We start from the raw sequence: 22,898 nt of genomic DNA, 5'->3' as shown, positions 1-22,898 counted from the left end.
GCTTCAGGTTAAGAAAAGTTTCAGGTTAAGTACGGACCTCCGGAACGAATTAAGTACTTAACCCGAGGTACCACTTTATTCTGTCACCTTGCTTTTATGAAGAACTTGCCTTTGCCACAACTACTGCTACCAATTTTAGAAATATTTTTATCAACGTTGACAATATTTACTTATATAAGTTAGCAGCACAGAGATTTAAACATGATGAACAATTTTTCAAATTTTAAATGGGAGAAAGTATTTGATCCCCTGCTAAATTTGTCCATTTGCCCTCTGATGAAGAAATGACCAGCCCATAATGGTAGGTTTTAATGGTAGGTTTATTGTAGCTGTGAGAAACAGAATAACAACAGGAAAACCCTCAGAAACCCAGAAGACAGAAGTCAGGCTTCTGCTACATGTACTGGTTTTCCTGAGTATCTCATAGGGTAACCACTTACACATCACCAACAAAGAGGAAATGCATTGCCAAAAAAAGAAATAGATTTTTGCATAAAATTAGCATAGGGTAATTTATTATACAGGTTTCGAAATGACTGTAATTTAAATAGAAATACAATATAGCTCACCATAGAGGGAATGAGTGTGATCGGGTAACCTTTGCACATGCTCATTGTGCTCTCTAGGTTTGGGGCTCTGCAGGGATCCTTTTTGCTTTTCCTTCTTAAGGGTCTGTATATTTAAACAGAACTTGGACTGGACGGGCAGTCCTCCAGATCAAGAATTGGGGAATGATCCGTAGCTGTGTTCAGGAGGCCGGTTAAGCACATTCTTAACTCTCGTGGAAATTGGAAGAAATTACTTCTGAGTAAATACAAGACTGAGCTTCAAATCCTATTGTGTTCACTGGGGCTTACTGTATAGTAAGTATGTTTAGGATTGCAGTCTCAAGTACTTAATGTTGGTTGAGCTGCACACGTAATTTCAGCAGTTGTCTTCAATGTATAGAGACAGTATGGTTTAGATGCCGGTTTAAGTCAATATACTGCATATCAAGTTGCTGAAACATGGTGTTCATGTCCTCCTCCTATCCTCACTAACAATTAATTACTATAGTTGCTTGTTAACATTTCTTCGGTTTTAAAGTCTACAATGAAACTTCATATTTTCATACAGAGTACTGTATAATTTAGTGGGGTTTTTTTAAGAAACCAAAAACAAAACCAAATGCTTGAATTGCATAATTTTTGATTCAATATTATTTCCTCCCCCCCCCTCCCCCATTTTTGATGTTGTCTTGCAGGAAACTGGTAAAGGGCTTTAGCAGCTGTTAAATTAGTGTGGAATTCACATCACTGTTAGGCTTATCTTCATGTCCTATTTGCTGCTTGATGTGTATCAAGACTTCCTGTTGTATCAAAATGCAGTGGAATCTGAACCACTGACTAAGAAGCATATGTTGGAAACTGGAAACAGCCTCTGCATGATTGATACTTCACATTCAGGCAATAATGCCTAAGACCACTGATCATGTTATTAATATAAATTACCGTATTTTTCTATCTATAAGAAGCACCAGACCACAAGACGCACCTAGTTTTTGGAGGAGGAAAACAAGAAAAAAAAATTCTGAATCTCAGAAGCCAGACCAGCAAGAAGGATTGCTGCGCAGTGAAAGCAGCAATCCCTCTTGCTGTTCTGGCTTCTGGAATAGCTGCGCAGCCTGCATTCACTCCATAAGACGCACACACATTTCCCCTTACTTTTTAGGAGGGAAAAAGTGAGTCTTATAGAGCAAAAAATACGGTAAATAGAGATTCCAACCCTCAGGTGCAAAATACATTTAAATTCCATCATATAAGAAAGGTACACATGTTTATCAACTGCTGCTCTTTTGTTGGTGTTGCTTGGTATAAATTGCCTAGTCCCTTTGACTCAATATTCATGTCTACTGTAACGTTGGAAAGGGAGATTCATAACTATATATTAGGGCTGGGCAATATCAGGTTTTCAACATTGCAGTGTATCGCCAGCCAAACATAGCGTTTTGGCGATATACCATGCTGTTGAAAAGACAAGATGTCTGCGAGACACCGAGGTGAAACTGCCCCAGCTCTCACCTCCAGAGCTGAGGCGGTTTCACCCAGGTGCTTGCCAGCTGAACAACGCAGCTTCAGCTGGGGATTGGGAAGGTTCCCCCTCCCCAGCTGAAACAGCCCCCATGCTGTCACTGCTCAATCAAGCAGTTTAAAGATGCAGAGGGAGGAACAAGTTGTATTGATGCCTCGCCGATACAGCTTGTTTCTCCCTCTGCGTCACTTGAGGGCAAAGTGGGATGGAGGTTTCACTCAGCGATATATTGCGGGTGAAACTGCTGCTGCTCCTGAGTCCCTCTGCTAGCAGCGCCCACTGGAGGAAGGAACTCTTGACTCCCTCTAGCAGACGCTGCTAGCAGAGGGACTCAGGAGCAGTGGTGGTTTCACCCGCAATATACTGCTGAGCGAAATCAACATCCCGGTCTGCTTCTCATCCCGGTCCTGGGCAATATATCGCCCAGCAAACCCCCCCCCCCATATGCATCCCTTAGATCGGACTGGGAACTTTTTTGATCCAGTGGTCCAGATCTTTATCTTACCCGATACCCATAGGCAAATTTTGCCAGATGGGCAGGACCAGCGACCTTTCAGTCATCTGACATCATAATTATGCTCAGCTGACTGATGGTTGGCAGTCTTGCCTACCTGTCAGTGTTGGTCCACAGAGATGTGGGAAGAAACTAATGAGTGAGGCAGCAACTAGTAAGCTTAAGCCCTCCACTCACCAGCTGATGCTCAGAGTTCAATCTTGCTCTCTGCGGGGGTTAAATCCTACAGTTTTGGCTGCAGGAGTAGACAACACAGGACTGGACCCTGCACATCAGAGTGATAGTTAAAAGGCCTGCTGAAAACTTTTCTGTTCTGCCAGGCCTAAAGGTAAAGGGACCCCTGACCGTTAGGTCCAGTCACGGACGACTCTGGGGTTGCAGTGCTCATCTCGCTTTACTGGCCAAGGGAGCTGGCGTTTGTCTGCAGACAGCTTCTGGGTCATGTGGCCAGCATGACTAAACTGCTTCTGGCGAACGAGAGCAGCACACGAAAACGCCGTTTACCTTCCCGCCGGAGCAGTACCTATTTATCTACTAGCACTTTGATGTGCTTTAGAACTGCTAGGTGGGCAGGAGCAGGGGCCGAGCAACAGGAGCTTACCCCATCGCGGGGATTCAAACCGCCAACCTTCTGATCAGCAAGCCCTAGGCTCAGTGCTCTAGACCACAATGCCATCCGCCAGGCCTATGCAGGCAATTAAGAGTCTGCCCCCCAAAATGATCTATTGAAGTTTGTTTTTAACCTTTCATTATGTTTTATGGTACAGTATATACTGATAGGGGATTTTTAAAATGGGAAGTGTTGATGATGTCATAACCTAAACTAACTTGTTTTTTCTTGGGTTGTAAATACTTCCCTTAGCACCTAGCTAGTGCTGCTTGCTGCTAAACTTTCTGTCCACATAGCCTGATTGGTAGATGCTAGGCACAGACTATCAGGAATTTGTTCTGTACATCACTCAGTAAAGCAAGTCCATTCTACATTACAGAAGTTTTGTGTGTGTTGTGAATGTGAAATGTGAAATGTCTATGTACAGCTGGTTGGACAATTGTTGTGTTGTTTTTTTTAAAAGTATAATAAAATGTAGGTTATGAAATTTACACTTAAAATTATTTGAACATAATCATATATGCCCATTTCTTTTCATTTGAAGAAGACAAATAGGGTTTACATTTCAAAGGAGGGTTAATTGACTAGGAATGCATTAATGTCTTGCTTTCATGCAGTGGCATTTTTTTGCAGATTTCTGTAATAAACTATTCTCATTCATAGCTACAACTTAGGTACTTGTAAAACCACTCTACAAACATAACAAATGTTTTAGGTCACTGTGCTGTCTTTGGAATTGTGCTTATTTTAGGTGTATAGCCTGTGATCACACTTTTTTTATATTGATGCTGATGAGCAAGACAAGCTTATTAACTTGTAAAGCATAAAAAATACTTGTTTTAAAAAAGCAAGTGACTTTTATTTCCTGGTTATATAGAGCATATTTCAGAAAAGTAGGCATGCTATTCTGCAGACAAAAACCAATGTGGTACCTTTGGAGTTGGTGATTTCTTGTAATAAGATGCTCCATAGGCCCTGCTGTTTATGAGCTTTCACAGGATCAGAACAGAAAATAATGTAAGTGCCAATAGTCTCTTTGGCCACCAGAGGTCTCCTGTTCCCTTCTGTAGAAAACTATAAAACTGGAGAACATCATTCAGATTTCATCCTACGCAAAAAAAAGAATGGCATGAGTGAAATGTGATGTCACTGTTTTCCTGAAGATTTCTATTCAGGCAAACCTGCATGACTTGCACATCTTGGCTAGATCACAAGCATGTCTCATACTTGCTACCTAAAACTCAAACTCCACATGAAAACATTCCCGTCTTCAGATTTCCCTAGGTATGACTTATTGTCGCATGTATCTAAGAGAGATTTGCATAACCATTCATCTCCATTATGAATGAATATTGACAGAGCATAGTGATGCTTTAAGTAAAGCAGCCTTTGGCTTAAAACTTCATTCCACACTTAAGTATCTTCAATGGCATTTGCTTACATGCGCATCTTGTTCTTAATGCTACCCCTCTCCTCTCTATTGCTTTCCCCCCTTGCTCCCCTCTTTTCTTTCTTCTATCTACAGTATTGTTTCTTTCACTTTGAAAATTTAGATGCTAAGCTCCACTGGGCAGGGTCACTGTAACTTAAAAAAAAAAAACATTATTCCTTTTCTTCCTATGATATTTTAGAGGGCAGGGGGAGTTTTTGAGCTGGCTTACCGTGTTAGACACTTGACCTAAAGAAGCGTCATGAAATAATTTCATATTGCTCCATTTCTCTTTTAGTTTTTGAGATAAACACAGAGAAAATTACTTCTGATATACGCTAAAAAATAATAATAGTTCTTAGTATTTCCTTAAATACTTAACAAGCCTCTATATTCTGCAAAGAAAATCTAGGACAGTTCTTCCTTTTGAAATTCCATTTTAGCGCTGGGTCATACTTGAGTTACTGAGGGTTTCTCATGTGTGCCAGTCTTCTGTAACCATTGCACTTTGATTTAAAGTTGAATTTACTTGGCGACAATGAGGAGAATCCCTAAATGCAGGACTCCATAATTCAGCTTTTCTGTCCTCCATTCAAAATTACGATGGCTGCAACCTTGTGCGCAGTTTAATCCCACTGAAATCAATTACATGTAAGCTGTCTGACTTCACAGAATTGCAGTCCACGTTTGTGGGAATCTCAAAGTACATTTTATTTTCAATATAATTGCTGTGCTCAATACAAAGTGGTTAATAAATGAAAGGATTGTTGTCAACAAGGGTGTGTCTGCACAGGGACCTCGTACACTCCCATTCAAGCTAGAAAAAAGCTAAATTTGCTGCTGTTAGTCTTGCAACTTTAATATGTGAATCAAGTGTTCGTTGTGTGTAAAATAAACATTGTGATGGAATCCAGTGGGGATGAGTTTGCTAGCTCCTCCCTCCTGTTGCCATTCCAAGCTCCCTCCACAAGTACAGCCATCTTTCTGCAGTTTTATGAAGCAGGGAGCTGGTTGTGCTTGTGGAGACCCCCAGGTGTTTTAGAAGTTAAGGCATGTTAGTGAACATGCACTGGTGGGGGGGGGGGAGGGAAAGGAAATGCATTGCTGTTGGTTTGCATCACAGTTTTTCTTCAAGCCTCTGTGGAAACATCTTGTCACCTTTTCAGTCACAACATGTTGCATGTATTTCCTGATTGGGAGATGGAAAGGGATTGACCTTATTTGTGCCTAGCTGGGCATTTGAGGAGAGAGAGTTAAAGGATTCAGTCGCACCCTATCAGATAACTTGAACACGGGAATAAACCATGCCCCTGGCTCAGTACTTTTTACCATTTTTTTGTACCAATTGAAAACTCGGAATGTCACCAGTCTGGGATTTCAGGAGGAGTTGCTCCTTCCTCGAAGACATAACACTCGCCCTCATCTGTGATGAAAGAGTGAACTGTTTGAGTATGCAGGCAGTGTCAGTCCTGCAGGATAGTTCCTACCCCTGATGATTGTGTTAATGCATAGACAATACGAGGCTGATAGACATAACCGAATTTATTGTTCTAACCAAAGGCCATGACAAACTTGCAGCAATAGTATCAATAAAATAATACAGAACATACATCCACAATATATGGCAACACCCTTGTTGTAAGAGAGATGATATCAGAGACACCAGCAAGCTTAAATCTAGCTTGATTTCAGATTAAACCTCTGCATCACCGCTACAATTTATAGTGATTTTTATCCTTTGTTTTGTTTTGTTTTTTGCAGCCAGTGCATAGAGCAGGGGTAAAGGTAAAGGGACCCCTGACCATTAGGTCCAGTCGTGACCCACTCTGGGGTTGTGGCACTCATCTCACGGTGCTTTTGGGTCATGTGGCCAGCATGACTAAGCCGCTTCTGGCGAACCAGAGCAGCGCACAGAAACGCCGTTTACCTTCCCACTGGAGCGGTACCTATTTATCTACTTGCACGGCATACTTTCGAACTGCTAGGTTGGCAGGAGCAGGGACCAAGCAACAGGAGCTCACCCCGTTGCGGGGATTCGAACCGCTGACCTTCTGATTGGCAAGTCCTAGGCTCTGTGGTTGAACCCACAATGCCACCTGTGCCCTTTTTATACCTACCGCCCACTAATGCATCTTTCTTGATGGTAACCAAGTGCTCACCAGTGCTCAATGGAAGGAGGATTCCGCTTGTGCCGTAGAACCCCTGCCACCCACCTAGAATCCTGAAACGCCCACTAGTGGGCGCTAGGGACCAGGTTGACAACCCCCTGGCATTGAGGGCTACTTTGTGTGTTATGAGGTGAATATTTTCACTCAAAAGAAACCAAACCGTTTCTGCTGGGGTGGATCTGCTTGCTTGTGCATGCAAAGGTTTCAGAAGCAGTTTCTTGGGTCTCTCTGTAAGGGGCAGGCTGTCAGATAATGAGTGACATAACAGAATGATGCAGTTACAAAGAAGCTTTCCGTTTAATTTTGTGGGAGTTCACTATGTTCTCAAAGTGAGTTTAAGCGCATACCAGTTTCATTTTAACCAACTTTATTGTGGTCATATGCATCACCAAAACTGGTGAGGGGTGGGAACATGGAGCATGCAATTCCGAAAACCCTAGTTCACCACAGCTTCTTATTTAAGCACTAGGTTGGTAGCCATAGGCAAACTGGTAGAGGAGGGATGAGACACACAAGAGGTTTCTCACTCTTCAGTGCCCTGCATAGAAATGCAATAGGCTGCTTGTTCAGGAGCAGAGCTCTAAGTCTCTCCTTTGCCAGCCCTGAACAGCCTAGTTGCTGGTGTGTATTACTACTACTACTACTACTACTAATATTAATAGTATTATTAGAATTTATATACTGCCCTATACCTGCAGGTCTCAGGACAGTTCACATAAAAAGATCACAGTATATAAAATAAAAATAAAAGCAATAAAATAATACCTCCCCAAAAAGAGCCACATTTTAAAAGGGTATGGGATGTTGACCAGGTCAACCAAAGGCCTGGTTAAAAAGGAAGGTTTTTCCTGGCGCCTAAAGGTGTATAATGAAGGTGCCAGGCAAACTTCTCTGAGGAGAGCATTCCCCAGATGGGGAGCCACTGCAGAGAAGGCCTGTTCTCATGTTACCTCCTTCTGGACCTCTTGAGGAGAAGGCACATGAAGAAGGGCCTCAAGATGATCTCAGGGTCCAGGTAGGTTCATATGGAATGAGGCGGTCTTTGAGGTATTGCGGTCCTGAGCTGTTTAAGGCTTTATAGGTCAAAACCAGCACTTTGAATTGGGCCCGAAAACTAATTGGTAGCCAGTGCAGTCGGACCAAGATTGGTGTAATATGCTCAGTCTGTCTTGCTCCAGTGAGCAACCCGGCCGCTGAATTCTGCACTAGCTGAAGTTTCTGAACCATCTTCAGAGGCAGCCCTACGTATAACGCATTGTAGTAATCTAACCTTGAGGTTACCAGAGCATAGAGAACAGTAGTTAGGCCATCCCTGTCCAGATAGGGGCGTAGCTGGGCCACCAGCTGAAGCTGATGGAAGGCAGTCTGAGCCACTGAGGCCACCTGAGCCTCGAGCGACAGCAAAGGATCCAGGAGTACCCCCAAGCGACGACTCTGCTTCTTCAGAGGAAGTGCAACCCCATCAAAAACAGGCAATCTCCCACCCATCTGATTTAGGGAATGTAAAGGCAAGTAAGTCCTGTGGGCTTCTTTACAAGGCTCGGTTAGGGAGACACAGATTATTTTGCACATAGAAAAATGTATTTAAGTAAGGATGACCTCTGTGTAGACAAAACGTTATACAGCAACCCTGAGAAACCAGCTATTGTAGAGAGGTACAAATGTGTGTGAAATTGGCCCTCACTGACCTTTCTCACCAAAGCCTGAAGCAGGAAGGATGATAGAATGAATGTAGAAAAAGTGACCTTAGTCGCAAGATAAAAGTTTAGATTTAAGCATGGGAACTATCTCACAACTGATTGTTGTGAGCTTATCTTGGACCATTGTCCTTCTGAAGAGTAGGATAAAAATACATTTAATAAAATAAAGACTAAAAGGGAAGGGATTATACCCCTCTGGAGAATTTTAACATCTATTTTAAAAAGGTGTTAATAGTCAAATGCAGCTAAATACTAGAAAGTTTTTTTCCATTTCTTAACGGTTAGTTAAAACCACAATTCTTTTCTTGAAATGAGTTTATTTAAGGAGTTGGTTGCTAATAGTGAATAAAGAATTGTTGTACTAAATTGCTGTCCTTGAAGTTGCTGGATTACTTTGGTGATAACAGTTCTTTTGGAACTTGCCTTGTGATATCTGAGATCTGTAAACTTGAGATCTGTGCAGTTCAGACAAAACAATCCAAGTCTGGGAATGAGCTGGGTCTTCACACTCTCCCTCCACCTCCATCTTTCTTTCTTTCTTTCTTTCTTTCTTTCTTTCTTTCTTTCTTTCTTTCTTTCTTTCTTTCTTTCTTTCTTTCTCTCTCTCTCTCTCTCTCTCTCTCTCTCTCTCTCTCTCTCTCTTTCTTTCTCTCTTTCTCTCTTTCTCTCTTTCTCCCTTTCTCCCTTTCTCTCTTTCTTTCTCTCCCCCCCCCTCTCTCACAGACCCCTAGCTTAGTTTGGTTTGATATTCTGATTTGCTGGTAGCCCTTAAACTATAGTTTCCTACAATGGTCATATCATACGAAACTTTTTTAAGGATCTAGGATCCGAATAGTGTATTTTGTCTGAAATCCTACATACATGTACTTTGAGAAAGTCCTGTTGAACTCAATAGGAATTGCTTCTGTGTAGACATGGATAAGACTGCACTGTAAACTATTTATTTACCGATAATTGCAGGGATATTATTATTCATAATTTAGTGAAATACCTAAATATATTGCATCCAGTCAGTGTTGGATACATGAGTTAGGCACCAAATGGCGCCTTAAAAACTAGGTTATGGTCACTGCAACAAAATGTCTAATCGCAAGTGGGTTGGGACTAGATAACCCTTGGGTTCCCTTCCAATGCTACACTTATACAATTCTATGTTCTTAACTACGGTGTGCTTGACTGTAGCTTACAACAACAATTCACTTGTCCCAGTATGCAAGAAGGAGAAGCACACACAGGGGAAATGGAAATGGAAATGGTATTAACCATTATCTATGGCAGAGGTTTTTAAACTATGGTTGCCATCCTAGCACCCAGAAATCTCCACACATTTGGACCTGTATCAGTAGCAAAACGTGCCTGGCATCTGGTGAATTTCGAATGCTGCACCGAGTATATAAAGATGCAGTATTGTTCTGACTTTTAAAAAAATTCCTCCTTGCAGTGTATCAGGTCTCAAAACGTTTTTTAAAAAAACCTTGAGCCCAATTGATGGTGAAATCCTAGACATGTTTGTTCAAATGTAAGGTCTGTGGAGCTCAGTGAGGTATACCGATTTTATCCCTCACTGCTGCTGACTTGCACACATTTATTTGGAAATAAGCTCCACTGAAATTCAGTTGAACTGAATGTGTTTTTGATGTAGACAGGATTTGCTGTCCATCACTATAGAAAAAGTTTGTGAAAATCGGAACACTAGATGGCAGGCTGCAACTTAAGTTAATAATTTAGGTTTTCTAAGTTGGAACACTGTTGAATTACTATAAAATGTAAAGTGAATTGATGCATGACTAGAAATAGGTACAGTGCTAGCTTGTGTGTTTATGAACTGGGAGGGAAGCACTATATTCCCCCTCCCCCCCCCCCATTTACATAAAGGTTTAAATAAGATTTTATAAAATTATTTCTGAAAGATTACTTTCCAACGTAACCAAAAAAAAACAAATTATAGTTGGGTATCCACTGCAGGCTTGAACCCTTGGAGGAAGAAGATTAAATTGGGAGTCCTGGAAAAGGCTGCTTCTTCTTGGCTTGTTTCAGCCTCAAATGGGCACAGAGTGACACTTCTGTCCTTATGCGTCATCTCATTAGGCCCACTTGATTCTTAGATGGGGAGAAATAAATCAGCTTAAATTCAAATTGTTCAGTTTCACTGGGGAGCGGTAGTTGTTTTCCCAGATCTAAAAGAAATTGAAGGTCAAAGAGCTGAAAATGCTTTCACTAGTTGAGAGAATCAGAGTTTCCGGAACTCGTCTGTCAGCTGTAGTGGGGAATGATGCTGTTCTAATGCCAGGTGTCACTCTTCTTAATTAGAAAGAACCTAGCAGGAGGTAGAGAGTGATACCTATGCAGGTCACTGAGGATGGTATTAGGGGCTTAATTTACCCTCTGAAACTAGTTAAAGGGCTTCCTTTGACATCAATAAATGAGATTCTAAAATCCAAAATTAAGTTATGCAGAACATGAATATAAAGCTTTTGACAGTTTTAAAATAAAGCCCACTACCATTGCTTTGAAAAGCACAAGTGGCAATATTCTAACTAAAATAAAATGTTTACTTTCTTTGGAGACCACCAATTTGTAGATTAATAGTAACTCAAAATGGTTCTTAACATTTCCAAGGCTATTTGTTTTAAAGCTTTGCTTCTCTTCCCCCTCCCATTACCCTAAGAACAGACTTATTAATAAAATATGATAATAGCAATTGATCTTTCCAGCTGTGTCCTGGACCATAAAAAGGAGACTGGTTTATTGTATGTTACTTCAGAATATCAAAAGAAGCAGAACAGCTGGTTCTTAATGTGTGAAACCAACTTCTTTAGCAAAATTAGGCTTATGGAAGGAAACTTCTGATTGGAAACAATGCTTTGTCGTCTTGGTTTTTGACATAGCACTTTGCAACTCAAATTATTATTAAGTTGTGACGCATTAAGTTATATTATCAAAAACTCCAGAATAAGGCTTTGAAAGTGATACTGGTAGTTTAATTGTTATGGTTCTTTCCTATAAAATTGTGCCTTTATTTCATCTTGTTAGTACAGTACAAATAAAATCTTACACCGAAACTATGCTTTTATAAATACTTCAAAACTATTGAAAAACACACTCAAAGCAAATAATGCACAAAATAAAATTATTAAATGGTGCAGCAGTAAAACTGCTAGTAATTATTTATTTATTTCCCACCCATCTGGCTGGGTTTCCCCAGCCACTCTGGGCGGCTTCTAACAAAATATTAAAATACAATAGTCCAATAAACATTAAAAGCTTCCCTAAACAGTACATTTGCAAAGCTAAGCAGGGTCTGGTATGGTTTCATATTGGATGGGGGATCAGGTGTTAAGCTTCCTATATTACAGGGTGTTGGGCTTGATGATCTTTCTGATCCCTTTTAACTCTACAATTTGGTGATTCTATGAAATGCAGTTCGTACACGTATTGTAAATTGGTTTAAATGTGCTCTCTTTGTTGCTTGTATATACAGTCCCTGAAACATTCATGTGTGGTTTTTAAAAAGAGCTGCACTCCTTCTTTTTTTCTGTAAAAGTTGGAAAGTGTTCTAGAACATTGAATCTGCAATATTCTAGATCACAATGTGCAGGTTAGTGAGGGTTCCTGTATGTTTACCTGATTAGATTCCTCCAGACAGCAACAGATCAAGGCCTGCTGGTCCTGCCTTCATTAGTACTCTACTCAGAGCAGATAAATGTAAGTTACTAAACCAATTGGAATATAGTACTTCTTTACACTTCATTTCATTAACATTTCTAGAAGTACCGGTAATTGCTTATTTCCTGTGTGTTGTGACTAGCTATGTGCTGTTTTATGAACAGGGCAGGGAATGGGGAATCATAACTGCTATAGTTCGCTGTTTCTCCGCTGGAATAATTGAAAGAGAAAATGTAACTCGGTGTCAGTCGCTAGCATTAAATTTACAGTAGGGATGGGGAACCTGTGGCCCTTCAGATATTGCTGCACTACATCTCCCGTAATTCCTGTCTGGCTGGAGTTTGTTGGATTTGGAGTCCAACAAATCTGGAGAACCATAGTTTCCTCATCTCTGATTTTTACAAGTATGCAGTTTTATGCTTTATACTAAAGCTATCACAGCTATCCCTCGGGAATATTTATAGGAAGCCACCTAGATGCTGCTCCCCATTATTCCTTGTAATGCTGAAAAATGGATCCCTCAACTTTTAGATTGCACACTGCTCTTGAAGGTAGAATATTCTTGGGCTGGCCCTGCTGTTGTACTGAAATGCTATATGATGAATTAGCATTGTTTATTTGTTGTTGAAGACCAGTTACTATTTTCCTGTAGGGTTCTCAGAATAGGATCATGTTTAACCCTGTATACACATATTTTTAATGGTCAGTTAAATGTCTTGGAAAGGCATGGTGAGCCATATGTAAACCTTTATTCTTAATCCAGGACTTCCTTGTAAAGAAATGTTAAACACTTAACCTTTTCAGGATGCTACAAGTCTCAAAAACTTAATGTCATACATTATTTTATATTCTTCCATTTGGAAAGATTGCTGTTACTGCCTCTGTAATCAACTCCATCGTTTGCAGTCATTGCATTCCTCAAGAGAAAAAAACATGAATATGTGAACAGGGTCAGTTTCTAAATGAGCGCTTTCTTTTGGTCACAGCCACTGTTCAGTTGTTAAGCTGAGCTGAGGATATCTGCTGCTGCAAAACCTTTGGCAGATTAGTACATTTGATGCGGCTATTCACAATTGGTAATAACGTTATTATTATTCGGGAAGAGTAAGAATAATATTGCCAATTGTAGATAGTTGCATCAACTTTGTTAGCATCTGCCATTATAACATCACTGTATTTGAACGTAATCTGCCCCGGAAGACTGTTTGACAGCCAAGGCGCAATGGGTGGTCAGCAATTTCAATGGAGAAACGCACCTTGGAAGCCATTGGACTTCCAAGATATGTTCGAAAATGGAAGCATTCACTTCCAAGTTTTTGGCGTTGGGGTTCCAAATCGTTTGGCTTCCAAGATGCCCGAAAACCGAGGTTCCACTGTAGTACTGATTTGTTGTCTACTGAATCATGAACGGCTTTTGCAAGGTCCATAGCTGATTGGTAGGCCACATGCTTAGCATGCAAAAGGTCCTATGTTTTCCCCATCTCCAGTTAATATTGGTAAGGGATATCTGCTTGAACACTGGAAAAGCCATGCCAATTAGAGTAAATAACATTGGGCTATAAGAGACCATGAAAAGAATTTGGGCTCTTCACGTATTCCCTTAGATTGCTCAAAAATCCTTGAAGGGGATTTTGACCATTTGAAGGAGACTTGAGAAACTAAGTTGTATATTTATTCAGCAGCTTCCTACTCTGCCATTTCCCAGCCTTCAGCACAAACAACCCTTGAAAAGAGGAAGGAGGTACCAGTGGTGGCACAGGGTTGCAAAGAGATAGGCTTATGTCTGTGAATCTTACCCACTGCGAGATGCCCCTTCTGTATTGCTAGCTGTCCCCTTACTACGAAAGGCGAACCAAATGACCAGAGAGGATACCTGTCTGGCTTAGATGAATATGATCATTTCTTGCTGGCATTGTGGAGTTTGTAGGTTTCTATGTTGCAAAGGGGAAAAAAGGAAAGAAATTTCACAATTTTTGTAGTAAATGACTCATGGACATGCCTAAGAGCATCTTTTTTAACATAGATCAGGCAGCTGCCTGCTCTGGATCTGGTTTTCAGTGGTAAGGGGAGAACAAGTGGCAGGGATGGTGGATAAACAGCATTAGTCTTGAAGGGTCTTAGAGTCAACTTGAATCGAGTATGCTTTTATGAGTAGGGAGAGTCTGTGTTTCAAGACCCATTTACTCAAATTTCATCAGCATCACTAATGAAAAAGACACTCTAGCCATTTTTATTCATTGTTTCTTGAGAGTTTACAAGTGCATAGGGCCTTGTGCAACCACCATGATAATCATCTATCTCCCAGCAGTTCCACCGCAGTAGGGAAGGATGGGTGGATACTCATGCAATTCCAACAGAGCTATAAATTGAGGACTGGGTTGTAAATTTCCTAATTGCATACGCCAACCTTGCAAATAAATCTACCGAAGTTACTAGCTTACAATAATGTTTATTAGGAGATTTTATTAGCCCACAAAAAATCTCAGAGTCTACAAATGTTTCCTTCACTGGTAGCACGCAGGTGATTCTTATCATAAGTTACAAGGTAAATGCCTACTTAAAATGCCTACTTATGCCACTTTAAAAGTAGTCAGATTCTAAACAGTCTGTCAGAATCACTTCATGTATTACATTTTTAGCATAATATCTTAGATCCTAAGTTTCTCTCTCTCTCTCTCTCTCTCTCTCTCTCTCTCCCCCCCTCTCTCTCTGTGTGTGTGTGTGTGTGTTAGTGGGGTGGGCAGGGGAAGGACTAGACCATGTGAAAAATGAACATAATATTTTAGCTGCAGTTCATTCATTTTCAGTGTTGTATTCTTGTTATAAAAAAGCGTGCCTAGACATTCCGTTGTTGCGCCCTTAACCTAGGCTTAAGGTGTCATTTAGCTCCCAGCTTTCATATCTCAGTTTCTAACACTGACCCTGATGCTGCACCTAGTACCCAGGTGGACAGAACTGGGAGAGATCAACTCTACTCTGCTCACCCACCCAGGTCTCAGTGACACAGACCAGACCAGCCTCCTCATCCACAATCAGATCATGGATGAGGGAGGACTTATTCAGAGCCAACCTGGCATTCAGCAACAGCAGCCACAGACCCAAGGGCTGGTTGATAGGACCAGCACAATTCCCCAGGTGGGATGAGGGGGCTGGCATATGGCACAGTCACTAAGTCCCTGTGCTATGTGCCCCATACCTGTCCTGCCCCCCCCCCACCCTGAGCTATTGCAATTGGGGCCCTCCCTGCTCTACCCAGCTCCTCTGCTCCACACTAGCAAAAGCTTCTTCTCCCACATAATAGCGTAAAACCTCATGCAAAAGGGGTGGGGGTGCTTTTGGGCGGTCATGTGGGTGGATATCAAATGCTACTTGTTTTCAGAGATTTTGTGCTAGGCCTTTATTTTCATCACTTGTTATTATGTTGTCATTTGTGGTTAACAGAGAAATTCACTCTGAGAATTTAATAGCATATTATTCTAAGTTGTTTATTAATATTAAGAGTCTGCTGTTTTTGTGGAAGTGTCTGCTGGATATTAATTTTCTGGCTGGCGAAAGTCTTCAAAAGACTGATCTTGTTTTAGTTCCCTTTGTTTGGTTTACATTCTGTAAAGGTAAATTGATTTTTATTTTGCACATTTCTACCCAGCCAATTCAACCAACCAGAAAATCTCAAAGGTTAATTAAAACCAAAACAGCACTATAAAAATCATACAGTGAGAACTGTAATAGCAGTGGCAATCTGATCTTCTTTGCCAAACCACAGTCCTGAAGACTGATAACACAGAACATTTTTCACCATTATTATTTTTTAAATTTAAATTCCAGTTCTTCATGTGAAAGAAAGGAAGGTTACTTCTCAAAAACACCTTACATTTCCAATGTTCAGATAAGTATTAGCAGGCTTGGGGGATTTCCAAGATTTGGGGGAATTCCACATGAGGACACAAGCCGATAAGGACTCACAAGCCCAGTACAGAATGCAGACAGACTGTTTTAGGGGAAGGGGGTTAGAAAGGGAAACTGGGTAAGTTGGGAAATGGAATGGAGTATAGAAAGAAAGGCTAAACAGGAGCACTCGGCAGTGCAACACTTTGTTGCAGATGCCACTTGTTCCCTCACATTTAAACCAGCCTCATTGGATGCTTCTGATTCAATGTTAACTAAAGATTGGGATTGTATGGCATATTAATCCTGGCATACTTTGAGAGCTAGATTATGACAATAATGGCCACTAGGTGGCACCTAATAGTCATGCAATGAGATGGGTGGCCCACCCTCCATTCTTTTTACTAGTGTGTTAACAAAGGAGTTTTGTGTGACAGGACACTATTTTTAAAATTCAGCATCACATGCTTTTCAATGCTTTTTTTTATTTCTGCAGCCAATTTACAGCTTTCTAAAATGGCTACAAAAAGAAAAGAAGTTTCACGTAGGGTTTTTGTGGTTTTATGCAATCATTTGTACAGTACGGTCAAATAAATAATGAGTGTTAATATGTCATGTTCAGGTTTTCTGCACATGCATCACCTTGTACAAGTATCAACAAAATTACGAACACACTGGGTGAACCGGAATTAGCATCTGCTTCAGCCATCTCTTTTACCTCTCCACATAAAATATTTGTTGGCATCTGTCTGTCTCAAGAGACAATGGAAGAATGTGTCTTTGGGGATAAAGTCAAGTCATTGGAGAGTTACAGCGCCTGCTGTGGCTGTAGAGACTGATACAAGACAGACCTGTTTTAGTCCAGGTGGGGCAGATAAAGGTGTCCGGTTTTGCTGCTACAGGTGCACCATGGCGTTTCTTCTCCCTCTGTTCTCCTCCCAGCGGTTATTTGTCCTCTGATCACTGCTGTGGATACACAACCTGACCGCCTGTCTCCAGGCACTGCCATCATCTGCACGGGATTCCCACATGGCGGGGTTAATGTTGTCAGCCTTCATGCCACGTTTGCAGACATCTGTGTAACGGAGAGTTAGTCTGCCAACATCCATTCTGTGTACATATCTTGATTATGATAATACCCTATCTTTCAAGTTTGCTATCGTAATGGCTGAGGTGGTATATGTGACACATATCTGATGTGCTTCGTGCACTTATGAGACTCCCAACTGTCCCAGCCACCATGGTGAACAGCCACGGGCAATAAATTACAATCCAAGAACATCTGGTGCTGGCTGTTGCTTTAGCAGACTGATCTGTGTGGTGGTGGGCAGATGGAGCTGCCTTATGATGGCAGGATTGTACCAAATGACTGTTTAGCTGTTCAAACTCCTGTTGTCTTTCATTGTCTTCCGTTGTCTTTTCTTGACGGCTTAATTTTCCAATGTGTTGTCCCACGATTGCTCAGGAGTCACAAATCTTCACAACACATGCAATCTAATTTCTTAACAGGCCTAACAATGCAACCCTATACATATCAAAAGTAAGGTTACAATTCTAACCCCACTTACATGGCCTTTTGAAATCATTGGGACTTACTTCTGAGTAGGCATAGCTAAGATTGCATTGTAAGGATTTAGTTAGTCCAATTTAGAGTGGATCCGTGGACATTATAAACATGACTAATTTACATCCATTAATTTCAATAGGTCTACTCTAAGTTGCAATCCTGAGTTCAATGGGATTTAATCCCAGGGAAGATTGTAGTTTAAGGCATGCTTTCTGTGTTCTATTACCTTTCCCATCTTTACAGTATTCACGTAATAACCTGCTACAGTGGTGCCTCGCAAGACGAAATTAATCCGTTCCGTAAGGCTCTTCGTATAGCGGTTTTTTCGTCTTGCGAAGCAATCCCATTGACAGTTTAGCGGATTAGCGCTACAGCTGTCAAGCGGCTTCCAGCGATCAGCTGTTAAGCGGCTTATCAGCGGAACAGCTGATAAGCGGCTTAGCGGCTTAAGAAAAGGGCGAAAAAAGCAAAAAAAACCCGCGGGGGGATGCAAGATTTTTTTCGTCTTGCGAAGCAACCCCATAGGGGAATTCGTTTTGCGAAGCGCCTCCAAAACGGAAAACCCTTTCGTCTAGCGGGTTTTTCGTCTTGCGAGGCGTTTGTCTTGCGGGGCACCACTGTAATGTATTGGATAGGCACTGCCTCTATTTGAAAATGCCACCAAACAATGAAGCAATTTCTTTCTCTTAAACAAGATAAAATGTGTTAAAAGTAAAAGCACATAACAAATTGATTCTAAACAAACCTAGTATTCTTAAGTTTAGTAATCATTAGATTCTGCTTAGGCAGAAAAGGGAAAGATATTACAGAGTTTCTTGTGGATTTAATTCCTTTCTGCCTTTGATCAGGTCTGGCAGTTTTTCCTTGTATCCATCAGCCGGCTTTCCAAAGAAACAAACAGCTTGACAACAGAAGTGTGTACATCATAGATCTAGGAAGGAATACCTGCCATAAACATTTCATGGCCAACCTAATGTAGCCAAGAGTTATCTTGAACTTTAAGATGTGATTAGGTTTTTGAATATAATATTATTGATGGTTGCTGCATGTGGACCTAGCAGCTGTCTGGAATGGAATTGATGTGGAAGCCCCATTATTCTGTTCCAAAGTTATTTGGTGAGATGAAAATTAAGTGCACATTTCCAGGTTGTTAATTAACTATTTCCCCACTACTTGGTCAGAAGCAGCACTTCAAGAAGCAAGTTGTCTTGACTGGATGCTCCTTGAAATGATGGGTCCTTTAGAAAAGATATGCTGCAGTACCTAATGAACAAATCACCCTCCTTGACTTTCTGCTGTTAACAGCCATGAGAGCAACAACACTATACATTGAAATGAGAAACAAGACTCAGGAAAAAAAATCAAGGGAGACTTTTACTCAGCGGTTAGTTACTTCTGACAGCACAATTTATCATAAATCTCAGCTAGCAAACTGTATTCCATTTGCTCACAGCATGTTCCCCATTAGACCACTAATTCTATGAAAGTTAGAAATGCTCATTACTAGCTCTCTGCTGTGAAATGGTACAGAATTGATTCACTGTCTGGCCAGTAATTAGTACCAAGTAAATGAGCTTTTCTCTCTCTGCATTTCATAGGCTGAAATTTTGTAAACGAGTTTTCCAGGAGTTAAGAACCCAATTACATTCTGTAACTGTCTTCTGAAGTTTAAATATGTTTCTTTTCACTAAGCCAAACCGTAGAGAAAGCTCTGCATTGGCTCAGTAATGCAAAAAGAGGTACAAGTCTTGGGGATTTGCATTTCAGCTTTGTCATATTTTCCCCATAGTCCTTATCCCCTAGTCAGAAAAAAAGTTTGGTATATGTAACTGCATTTGTTCACATTTGCCCCTTGTTAGTCTGCTTGCCTTATTCCTCTCTGTGGTGGCAATTTAAACAGAGCTACCAGCAATTCAAAGCGCTCCTCAGGAAAACACATGACTCTTACAGCATTAGTGGGCATTGGTAGCAAAAGCACTGCAACCTGCAACATGCTTCAGCAAGCATCCTTCCATTTTAAGTACCTTTCAATGCTCTGCCAGACCATTGCTCTGGAATAGCATTGCAGGAAATTTTAAAATGGCTGCTGGGCCAAAAAATGAAAACGGGAGATTCAGGGAAGGCAGGACCAATCCTGAGAGTCAGATCCTTGGCAGCTGGCCTAAAGATGTAGAAAGCAAGTCACTTGGACTGTAATATTCTAGGGAAGCATGAGAATGTTCATCTAAAAATGTGACTAATGACCAATCTCCTTTGCATTGAGCGCTGTCATTTGTAATTTGGTGGTGCAACTCTCTAAACAGGGTAAGTGTGTGGTTCATATTGTTAGGGCTCCCAGACTCTCCAAGTCTATTTTCCAGGGACGTCCGTGATTTAGAGAAGTCATCCCGGTTTCTAATTTGATCTTGGAATGTCCTGGTTTTCCTTAGGATGTCCCTATTTTCATTGGAGAAATGTTGTAGGATAGGGAGTTATCCTACACCTGAGCCATCTGAAGGCAGCCCTGTATAGGAAAGTTTTTCAGTGTTGAAAGTTTTATTATGTTTAAACACTGTACGTTGGAAGCTGCCCAGAGTGGCTGAGGAAACCCAATAAGGTATAAATAGGTATAAATAGTAAAATTATCATTATGGAATGGGACATCCCTATTTTCATTGCTAAATGTTGGAGGGTATAGGCTCCACCTCTTGCTGTTAATGGTAATACTAAACTTTTTTTGTGGAATTCTTTTGCGCCTGTGAAAATAGAGAATGATGAAACCCACACTTGATGCTTTTTCGTACAGTTATTGTGTTATGTATGATCTGTATATTTTAACATAATATGTGAAATATCACCCTGGAAGTATCTCTTTCAGTGAATCTGGAAAATTGGCCCTGACACAAATCCTCTGGTGGCGATACGCAGTGTTTACTTCATATAATATCTGCCCCTTTTTATTGCTATCAGAAAATGTAACAGGAGGATGAAACAACAAAAAATGAAAACTAATTTGACAGAATTTTAATTGCACACTTCTGAAATAAGTAATGCAATAGTCTTGAAAATTTAATAAACAGTGTGCAGTTTATTTTGAAGAATGCTATCCATACTTTTGTTTGCTGGAACAGATTTCTTTCCACCTTGTATATATTACTTATTGTGTATGCCCTTGACAGTTTCTTGATCTTTAATAAGATTCTTGGAGAATGTGTTGCTTCTAATTTCCTCTTAGTGAACATATCAAAATGGTTTATATATCTGATCAGGTCTATTTCAGGCTGCATATTTTGGACTAAGTGCAGGAATTCTGCCTTGGCTAAAGCTGTGGATGTTTTATCTTCATTTGAGTTTATTAGAGTAATTTATACTTTCTTTCCCATATGCGTGACTTTAATATTTTTAATACTAAATTGACAGATTACATGGGCCTGACGCCATCACACATTCTTAGCAAAATGCCTCTGACTAGCATGTGTGCTCGCAGACCAGTTCTCTATACAGAACAGCATAGTAGTGCTGCTACATAGGATTCAGGATTTAGAAGACATCTGAAGACAGCCTTGTTTAGGGAAGTTTTTAACGTTTGATGTTTTATTGTGTTTTTAATATTCTGTTGGGACCCGCCCAGAGTAGCTGGGGAAACCCTGCCAGATGGGCGGGGTAATGTTGTTGTTGTTGTTGCCGCTGCTGCTAATATTAATTCCATTTTGGTGCATTTTCCAAAGGGACATGGGCAAGATTTTGGGCAATGAGCAATGTTTGGAGCAATGTTACATGATGCCTAACAGCACAATCCAAACCCAAGATCTGCCTGGATGAGTGTTTGGGTTTCGGTGGATCTTGGGCTTTCCTGGATGAGTTGGGGCAATCCCAGTGTAAGTCCTTCCCCAGTGCTGAACTGCAGATAACACTAGTTTAAGTCCCTCACCCTGACTCAGCTGGCGATCAGACAGCAGAAACTTATAGCAGTGTAGGTCCCCCGAAAAGAGTATTCTGGGAGAGTGGCCAGGGCAGGAGACACAAGGAGAGATCTATACTTATTCCAGACTCGTTCAGCTTAGTCATGTGTCCATACTCCCCTTCCAGAAGCAGAGTTTGGAATAGGGGTAAATTATGCTGGTCTAAATTACACTGGCTTCCTATAGACAGTATTTCTTTTGACAAGAGCATTGGGGGGGGACCCGATATCCTCCCTCCAGAGCACCTGTATAATTGATTGAAACCAGAATCCAACCAGAATCTTGAGGTCTTGGAAGGGGGTGAATGAAGTCTGCTGGGAAAGAAGTGGTTGAGGTGGGTTTAGCATCTGCACATTTTGCTCCTGAAATATTCTGGGGAGTTTCACAAACACGCACAGGTGGGGCAATTATTTGCAGCAGGGACGTTCCCAAATGCTAGCTGGGCCTAGTAATGTTAGTACTGCAAGGCATTTTACTTTCATTTGAGCTGCCAGACTGGGTCGTTGAACTACAAGGGCAACACAAATCACAGCTTTAACTAATAAACAAAATAAACTCCAGGAAATGCAATCTGCATATTTCACCCTTTCAGTAAAGCACAGTAAAATATTAGATTCTGTTAATTGGGAAATTAGGTAATTAGATTCCGAGCAAGTCATTTGCAACACATAGAGCAGCGTTGGGAAGGCTGTGACCATTGAGTTGTAGGCAAAAAGCAGGAACAGTCATTTGCAATGCACATTACAACTTCCATTATCTCCCGCTATTGGTTATGCTGACTTGGGCTGATGGAAGCTAAAGGCCAACAATTTGGGGGGCAGCAGTTTCCCCTGACATAAAGACTCACAGCAACCATGGCTTGAAAGCAAAAGGGACTTGATGGAACTTAACTAGTTACTCATTTTTTAATTACTGATTTTAAGTATCATTGATTTCAATGGTTCTGCTGTAAGTAAAACTTAAGTCCGGATCTAGCCGCATGCCACTGTAAATATCTCCCGTCTGGGTTTAGAAAACCCTATTAACTTTTTTTGCCGATTGGTTTTAAGCAGTACGTCATTTTGGAAAATTCACAAGTACAATAATAGAGTGCTTAGAATCATGCTGTGGAATTACTTATATTCTGTGAAGATTTTCTTAATCCTATTAAATGTAGGGAACAGAATAGTGCCAGTTTTGGTTGGTTGCAAAATAGTAACAATTCAACACTGCCTTTTCGTGTGAGATTGTTTTGTATGCTACTTTTCAATATATTTTTCTCTTGAAGGTTTTTAGTATTATTTCAGAATGATTGGATACTTATAGCAACTGCTGAATTAAGTGAAGAGAAGCACAATGACAAGTTTTC

The 22,898-nt window shown here is 40.8% G+C and overlaps 1 protein-coding gene across 7 annotated transcripts in view; it reads left to right on the top strand.

Moving 5' to 3' along the window:
• BBX (BBX high mobility group box domain containing) overlaps positions 1-22,898 on the top strand; it is a 127,138-nt gene that overhangs the window by 45,843 nt on the left and 58,397 nt on the right. The window contains exon 1 of one of the 7 annotated variants that reach the window (XM_081908416.1): positions 12,090-12,196. The exons of the other annotated variants lie outside the window; for them this stretch is intronic. The gene's annotated coding sequence lies outside the window, so the exon portion shown is untranslated. Of the gene's footprint in view, positions 1-12,089; positions 12,197-22,898 lie in introns of those variants that run through there. 7 annotated transcript variants of the gene reach the window in all.

The sequence above is a fragment of the Podarcis melisellensis genome (genome assembly GCF_964234715.1).
Source record: "Podarcis melisellensis genome assembly, chromosome: 4".
NCBI lineage: Eukaryota > Metazoa > Chordata > Lepidosauria > Squamata > Lacertidae > Podarcis > Podarcis melisellensis.
The sequence above is the reverse complement of the archived record's forward strand: the minus strand, read 5'-3'. Positions and strand labels throughout refer to the sequence as shown.